The sequence below is a fragment of the Macrobrachium nipponense genome, chromosome 7, assembly GCF_015104395.2.
Source record: "Macrobrachium nipponense isolate FS-2020 chromosome 7, ASM1510439v2, whole genome shotgun sequence".
In the NCBI taxonomy this organism is placed as follows: domain Eukaryota; kingdom Metazoa; phylum Arthropoda; class Malacostraca; order Decapoda; family Palaemonidae; genus Macrobrachium; species Macrobrachium nipponense.
This window is the reverse complement of record NC_061109.1, coordinates 57,431,847-57,439,037: the sequence shown is the minus strand read 5'-3', so window position 1 is coordinate 57,439,037 and position 7,191 is coordinate 57,431,847. Positions and strand designations below refer to the sequence as shown.

The 7,191-nt window shown below is 36.9% G+C and overlaps 1 long non-coding RNA gene across 1 annotated transcript; it reads right to left on the bottom strand.

Annotated features, from left to right (window-relative positions):
* Positions 1–5,436: 5,436 nt before the first annotated feature.
* On the bottom strand, positions 5,437–6,787 carry LOC135217730 (uncharacterized). The gene is made up of 4 exons (XR_010315175.1): positions 6,691–6,787; positions 6,379–6,431; positions 6,142–6,224; positions 5,437–5,939 (listed from the first exon to the last, which is right to left on the bottom strand). It is a non-coding gene; the product is annotated as an uncharacterized LOC135217730 (long non-coding RNA).
* Positions 6,788–7,191: the final 404 nt, after the last annotated feature.

The following is a 7,191-nucleotide window of genomic DNA, read 5'->3' as shown; positions in this document are numbered from 1 at the left end:
ATTGGTATCCCTTATTCCTGTTCATGTACCGTTGGATCTTATGTGCTTTGGCCTTAGGCCTCAGTTTTACATCTTCTATTGTGTTGTTTAGTCCACTCTCCTGTACTTTGTATTTCTCGTTGAGTTCGTCCCTTGTTTTCTTGCGTCTTAGCCTTTTTTCTGCCATCTCTATCAGTTTACTCAAGTCAGATCTCATCACCATAATTTGCTTCTCCAGGCGCCTTTTCCAAGGCGGTTGATGTTTTGGTTTCTGTTGGGTTGGTTGTGCTGGTGGTGTTGGTGTTCTTATCTCCATCAGTTCTGCTACTAATCTTGCTCCTGCATATGTCAAGTTATTTGTTTCTGTGATATTGGTGGTGTGTATTAGTCTCATTATTTCATTGACCTCACTTGTTTTCTCCCTTAATTTCTTGGTGTTGTAGGCTTTCATGTAGGGGATCTTTGTTCTCTCTGTATCAGGCTTCATCCATTGTCTGATCTTTTCTATCCATTCCGTCCTGTCTGTTACTTTGTCGGTGTTTCTTCGTGTGTCGTTGTTTGATACTTCATCATCCTTGTCATCTTCTGTGGCATCGTCTCTCAGTTCGTCTTCTTGTAATTCGTTGCCGTGTGTCATTTCCCTTTCCAGTTCCTCTCTTTCTGTTGGGGAGAGCCAGTTTTTTTTCTTTATGTTCCTTACTTGGTCTGCCAGCCTCTGCTCTGTTTGGGGGGGAGGGGTGTTATTCCTCTCATTCCAGATGTTGGCCAACGTTCTTCTATAACCTCTCTCCGTCGGTTGCTTCTGATGTAGCATCTCCATATTTCCTTATTTTGTTCTCTTGTCCATTTCTTCCTCTGGTTTGCTTCTGTAGCTCCAGTCTCTGGTTATTGGTTACTGTCGTAGTGGTGGTCAGTTGCTGGATGACGACCTCCAAGTACCTGACCGTCTTCCCCTTCAGTTGGGCTGAATACCTGGCTACCGGACGAAGCTCCTTTGATGCCAAAGGTTCCATTTACATAATTTTCGTTAAATCCTTCATTTCTTTCCATCATTGCTGAGTTTTGCTATTTAACCCATAGCTGGACCCTACCCCATCAGGAATAGGTATTCATTTACAGCTGAGTAGATTGAGGAGATTATGGTAAAGATCCTTTCCCAAACAATCAACACCAAGGAGACCGGTCACCCATCCAATGACTGACCAGCATGTTGCTTAATCAGTCAATTGATGACCTAACTCATTATTATTTTTATTATTATTATTATTATTATTATTATTATTATTATTATTATTATTATTATTATTTAGTAGATGAACCTTATTCGTATGGCACAATCTCATCACAGGGGCCAGTGACTGGAAATTAAAGTTTCCAGGGAATATGGTGTCAATAAGAAAGAAGTAATAGAAGGTAATGGGAAATACAGAAAGAAGAGATCACTGGTTACAGCAAGAGGAGATCACTGGTTAGAAAAATAGACGCAATAAGAAAATTAAATGAAAATTTAAGTACATCGTTAATATACAAGAATTATACTAGGATAGTTATGCATTGCATCTTCGCTGGAATTTCCGAAGTTGTAATTGCACATCCTCCGGGAGTTTAGCTCAACTGAAGATATAAATCATTAATGGAATCTTCAATGGAAAATGTCTTCTTTAGGACTTTTACTGTTTGACTATACTTACACTACAGCACTTAACACATTGAGTGGTAAAAGGGACTATAACAGCTGCTTTGGAAAGAGAAATTCTAGTTATTTTTGGTATGGTATGAGGTTCAAAAGCAATGACAGAACCTCTACCGGGTAAGTAAAGAAACAATACCAGTTGGTTGATTTTGTTTATTTCAGGCTCCGATTGGTGTACGTATTAAATGGGTAATAATGTTATACATATTCAGTTTTGTGAAAATGATCGAGGAATAAAGCTCATGTCACATACACTGAAGATATTTGAAAGAATTATGGATGAAAGATTACGGCAATAAGTTTTCATCGGTAGACAGCAAATAGGATTCATGAAGGGGCTCAGTACTGTGGATGGCATTTTCGCTCTGAGACAAATTATGGAAAAGCACAGAGAGAAGATAAACGTCTTGCATATGGCCTTTATAGACCTTGAGACGGCATATGACTGAGTACCACGTCAGGAAATATGGAGATGTCTCAGGGAGAGAGGAGTGATAGAGAAGTGTGTCAGGATGATCAGGGAGATGTATAGAAATGTAAAAGACCAGCGTCAGTTCTACAGTTGGAAGAACAGAAAATTTCCAAGTTGGAGTCGGGCTACATCAGGGATCCGCTCTGAGCCCACCTCTGTTTAACATCGTCTTGAATGTGTTAACAGGGGATGTCAGGGAGGAGCCACCATGGTGTCTGCTCTATGCAGATGACATAGTCTTGGTAGCCGAGAACAGGGAAGAACTGGAGGGGAAGCTTGAAAGATGGAGATATGCTTTGGAGAGTAGAGGTTTAAGGATAAGCAGGAAAAAGACAGAATATATGACAACCGAATTGGATGGCGACCAGCAAACAACAATCAAATTAGGCGGAGGAAACAACAAAAGGGTCCGTAAATTCAAGTACCTTGGCTCAGTGACTGTCAATGAGGGGAACATGGAAGAGGAAATTAACAACCGTATTCAGTGTAGTTGGAACAACTGGAGGAAGGTGTGTGGTGTCATATGTGATATAAAAGTCCCTATAAGATTAAAGGGCAGAGTGCACAAGGCAGTGTTCAGACAAGCAATGACATATGGATTGGAAGCAGCACCACTAAAGAAAACAGAGGGCAGAAAGTTGGACGTAACCGAGATGAGGATTCTTAGGTGGATGAGTGGAGTAACCAAAAGGGACAGGGTTAGAAATGAACATACTAGGGGTACATTAAAGGTCACTGAAGCATCAAAGAAAGTGCAAGAGGCAAGGTTAAGATGGTATGGCCACCTGATGAGAAGAGAAGAGCAACACATGGCAAGAGAAGTGATGGACATGGAGGTGGATGGAACACGAAGGAGAGGAAGACCTACGACCAGGTGGAGAGATTGCATTAGAGATGATGTGAGGGAGAAGGGAGTACGGGAGGAAATGACACAAGACAGAGGAAGATGAAAGAGACTCATTAAAAACGGCTACCCCGAACAGGGAAAAAGCTGGGAAAAAGAAGAAGAAGAAGAAGAAGAAGAAGAAGAAGAAGAGGAATGTTATACATATCATTTGATCTTTTTTATAGTAATTCTTGAACAAATGTCCTATTTAAACTTATACGTTACATAGAAATGAAAGAAATTCACTTGTAATACTGAAAATAGAGTATTTTGTGATGATGGTCTCTCCTTACAGACGGATATTTGGTTTTGGTTGAGAAACCACATTCTCCTTTATCTTATGTTCATAAAAAGGGCGTTCGTTGCATGTTGGAATATCTGCAGGAGAAGGATTTAACCAGAAGTTACTACTTGTAAATAAGACTAACGGTTCAATATGACTTATATTGAGCTGGAAATATGTCATTACAGTATATACTAATGTTGGGAGTTAATGATATTTCATTAAGGAGCTTTATATGTGGTTTCTATTGCTAATAGAACACCTAAAGGAAGAGAGAGATTTGAGTTACATTTCTATGTATGATGCTGGTGATGAACATAGAACGTTTATTAATTGCGGATTAAGTAACCTGTTTAATGCTGCAATTGCAATCGTTACTCAAGCGTTACCACCTATGAGAGAGAGAGAGAGAGAGAGAGAGAGAGAGAGAGAGAGAGAGAGAGAGAGAGAGAGAGAGAGACTTTCATTCCAGTAATTACGGCTTATATAGGGGTTTTAGAATGAGATAACACCTGGCACATAATTGATACTTGTTCTGTGATTTATAGTTCGTATAATTTGTCACAAGAATGTGATGTGAATATCGAATTCCTTCCATTTCCTCCAAATTCCGATTTCTGCTTTGGGTCCTTGGTATCCTCAGAAGTGAAGCCTCATTTTATGCCTTTATCTTTTGCTTTACTTATAGGCAAGAGTATAATTTCCCATCAAAGTTTGCCACTTAGTTTTACAGCCTGTATTCACTTGCTCGGGGAGTATACCTAAAAGCTGCTTTGTTGTTGATGTTGTTGTTGTTGCTCTGATTGGAGTGTAGGTAGGTCATAAAAAGGTCCTTCACATTAAATAAAAGGTAAAGGAATTTTATTTATCAGAATGGAAATGTAAAACTGGATAATGTGCATGTAAAAGAGTACAGAAAAATGATTTCCAATAAAATATGAATGTATTGTTCTTTCCCTTGGTTAAAAAAGAACGGGCCAGCTGTCCGTAGATTTTAGCATATTTTAATTTATAAACTGAATTTAGAGACTATATTTCTGTTCAGTTATTTTTCATTTCCACTTATTACTGAGAATATAAGAACGTGTCTAATTTGTGTAAATTTTACTTGACACTTGTTGTTAGTATGAGTAATAATGATTACGAGTAATCATTACGAAGGCCACTCCACGTTAAGTTAGAAACATACTACTTATAATTTATGGGTCAGGGGAAAATAGTGCACGCATACCGAGGAAACTGGAAATCGGACCACTCCTTGTTTGTATTAATTCCTCTCTTGGTGTGAATGCAATTTCAACTCTGATAATCAAATGATTCCCTCTTTTACCATCCATAGTGTGGAAACACTTTCTCACTGCAAGGCTCAGTGTTTTCCTGAGTTACTGCTTTGTGCTCATGCCTTAGCTTTGCCCTAAGTTTCTTTGCTTACTGGTAATTAATTTAGGTTAGTGCTCAAGGGTGAATATTTCTTCCATTGAGTAGTTCCATTTCCTGTAAGTTACTAAATAATTATATGTTGAGGGATATATAATTCCTCAGCTATAATTGCTGGGATGATCACAATGCTTTGGAAGGGTGCAAGAGAGCACATATTTTTCTTCCACTGAACATAGGAAGGGAATCTTTTCCTAATCTTATTATGTTAAAAAATGTTAGTGTGTGAAATGACATATCCACTCTAACCCGGAAAATGGAATTGATTCCACATTCCAGTTTTGACATTTCCACCTGAATTCCTTTAGAGATAGACAAGGTAATAAAATCTCATAATATTCAGAATTCCCTTAGATTGCTTACAGTATCTGCCAGATAAAGGACATTGTGTTACCAAATCTTTAGAAAAATGAAGTCACAGCATCTTAATATTATGAAAATAATAAAGTTTGCAAAGCACTGAGTGGTGAAAGATCTAAAGAGACATCCTCGGATTCATTCAGTTATGGCTAAAAGCAGATCCTTTTTTTCCATTTTGAACTTTATCAGGAAAGTATAGCAAATCTCCTATTGCATTGCATTGTTTGCATAAGAGGCCCAACTTTTGATTGTAAGTTATCTGTCGTTATAGCTAACATAAGTTTAGGAATATAGTTAATATAATTTTTGAAATAAAACCAGAGAAATTGTGCTGCATTCAGTCTTTATTAATTAATAACCTTTGTTTAGTAACTAAAAAAAATCCAAAAGAATCCAATTCACTGAAACCCAAACATTATAAATCATCATTTTATGACAGACTCCTAAATTAGTAAATTTTATAATGTTGTGCTCATTTAGAATTAATTACAAGTTAAAAGCATAAAATTTCAATACATTTAACAACCAGAAAATTTCCGAAATAATGTGCTCATCTAGAATAGATTCCAGAATGAATACAATGTCAAACCACTTGACATAAGGATAAATTCTTAAGGTCTGATTGGATAAAATGGTCAGTTGTCAAGAATCTCTCCTTTTTGCAGTTTATTTTGCAACAGGAGTGACATCCGAATCACAGATCAAGATACACCTGCAGTGAGTTTCGGGGCAGTATGGAGGAACCCAATTGCAATTAGTATTGCACCATCCATCCATCCCTTCTACCGCACTATATGGATAAGCGGCAACGCAGTCAAGATAACAATCCCTGTCAAAAGAATAACACAATTAGGTAACCTTTACAACGAGTTGTTTTCCTTAGGCTTTGTTGGAAGTACTGAGATCAGTTCTTATTGATTAAGAATCGTCAAACCTTTGTTTATATAGTGATTGTTCTAAAGTCTCACAGTAAGAAAATTTAGTGTATTTCGTTGTGTTATTACTTCATCTGAAAGTGACTTTTTATTTACCCGTCTTGCTTTGGGACATTCTCAAGGGCATTCTTCAAATGAGCTTCAACTACGCGTCCATGGGTCCAGCAAATGCACAACACCTGTCATATATGAGAAGTTAAACATTTGTGGGGTACGAGTGGCAAAATTTGCCCAGAATATTTTCAGGTGCCAATTATGCCCTGATGGGTATATGACAGAAAAGAATCTTTAGCATATACTTTGCATGCATAATTTTAAGACAGATATACTCACAGCAACCAGGAAGAACTTAACGAAGATTCTCAACATCTTTCCACCTGAAGCAACTGAAGCAAATGGAACAGCTTAGTTTAATAATAAACCAGAAAACAGAATAAAAATGAGTTCCAGTTATACGATCAAACTTTGATATATACATATATAATTAACACAGATACTCAAAATCTTTCCAAAGGTGAATGTATTTTTTTTATTATAATTTAACAGTATTCTCTGAAGTTTAAAAGGCCATGGAATCACTATTTACACGCAAAAACAATGTTTTCATTGAGAAAAGTACCAATAAAATGTGTTCAGATGTGATACCTTAATGCTGCAATAGTCAGAGAGCAGAAAAAGCAACTGAGTTGACACTGTTGAGTTCAAGTGCAGGAGACCTTATGTAGTATTTGATGCCTAAAAGCGTCCTATTTATACTGGCCGATGCAACTTCAAAGTGTGATTCATTCCTCAGTTCTCATAATCTTATTCTAATTACATATCCCTTTTAATGTCAGGTTATGATCAATTATATTGATAGGAAATCTTAAATATAGATTCATTAAAATCTAATTGCTTCTAAAAGTATTTCTTGGAATATGTTGGTGGCATTTAGGATCGTATTTAGAATATAGTTTTATGAAAGGTGGGAATTCTCGCTGAAGTTTCTAAATGATTTTGATCTATGTGTTTGGTAATTGTCTGTGTTTCTTTAATAATTACATACAATAAACTATTTAAACCCCTTCCAGACTTGTTAGTCTCGAGATTGTCTGAAATTTAGAAATCTGCTTCACCCAATGATATTCATTGGTAGGTATAAGAGAA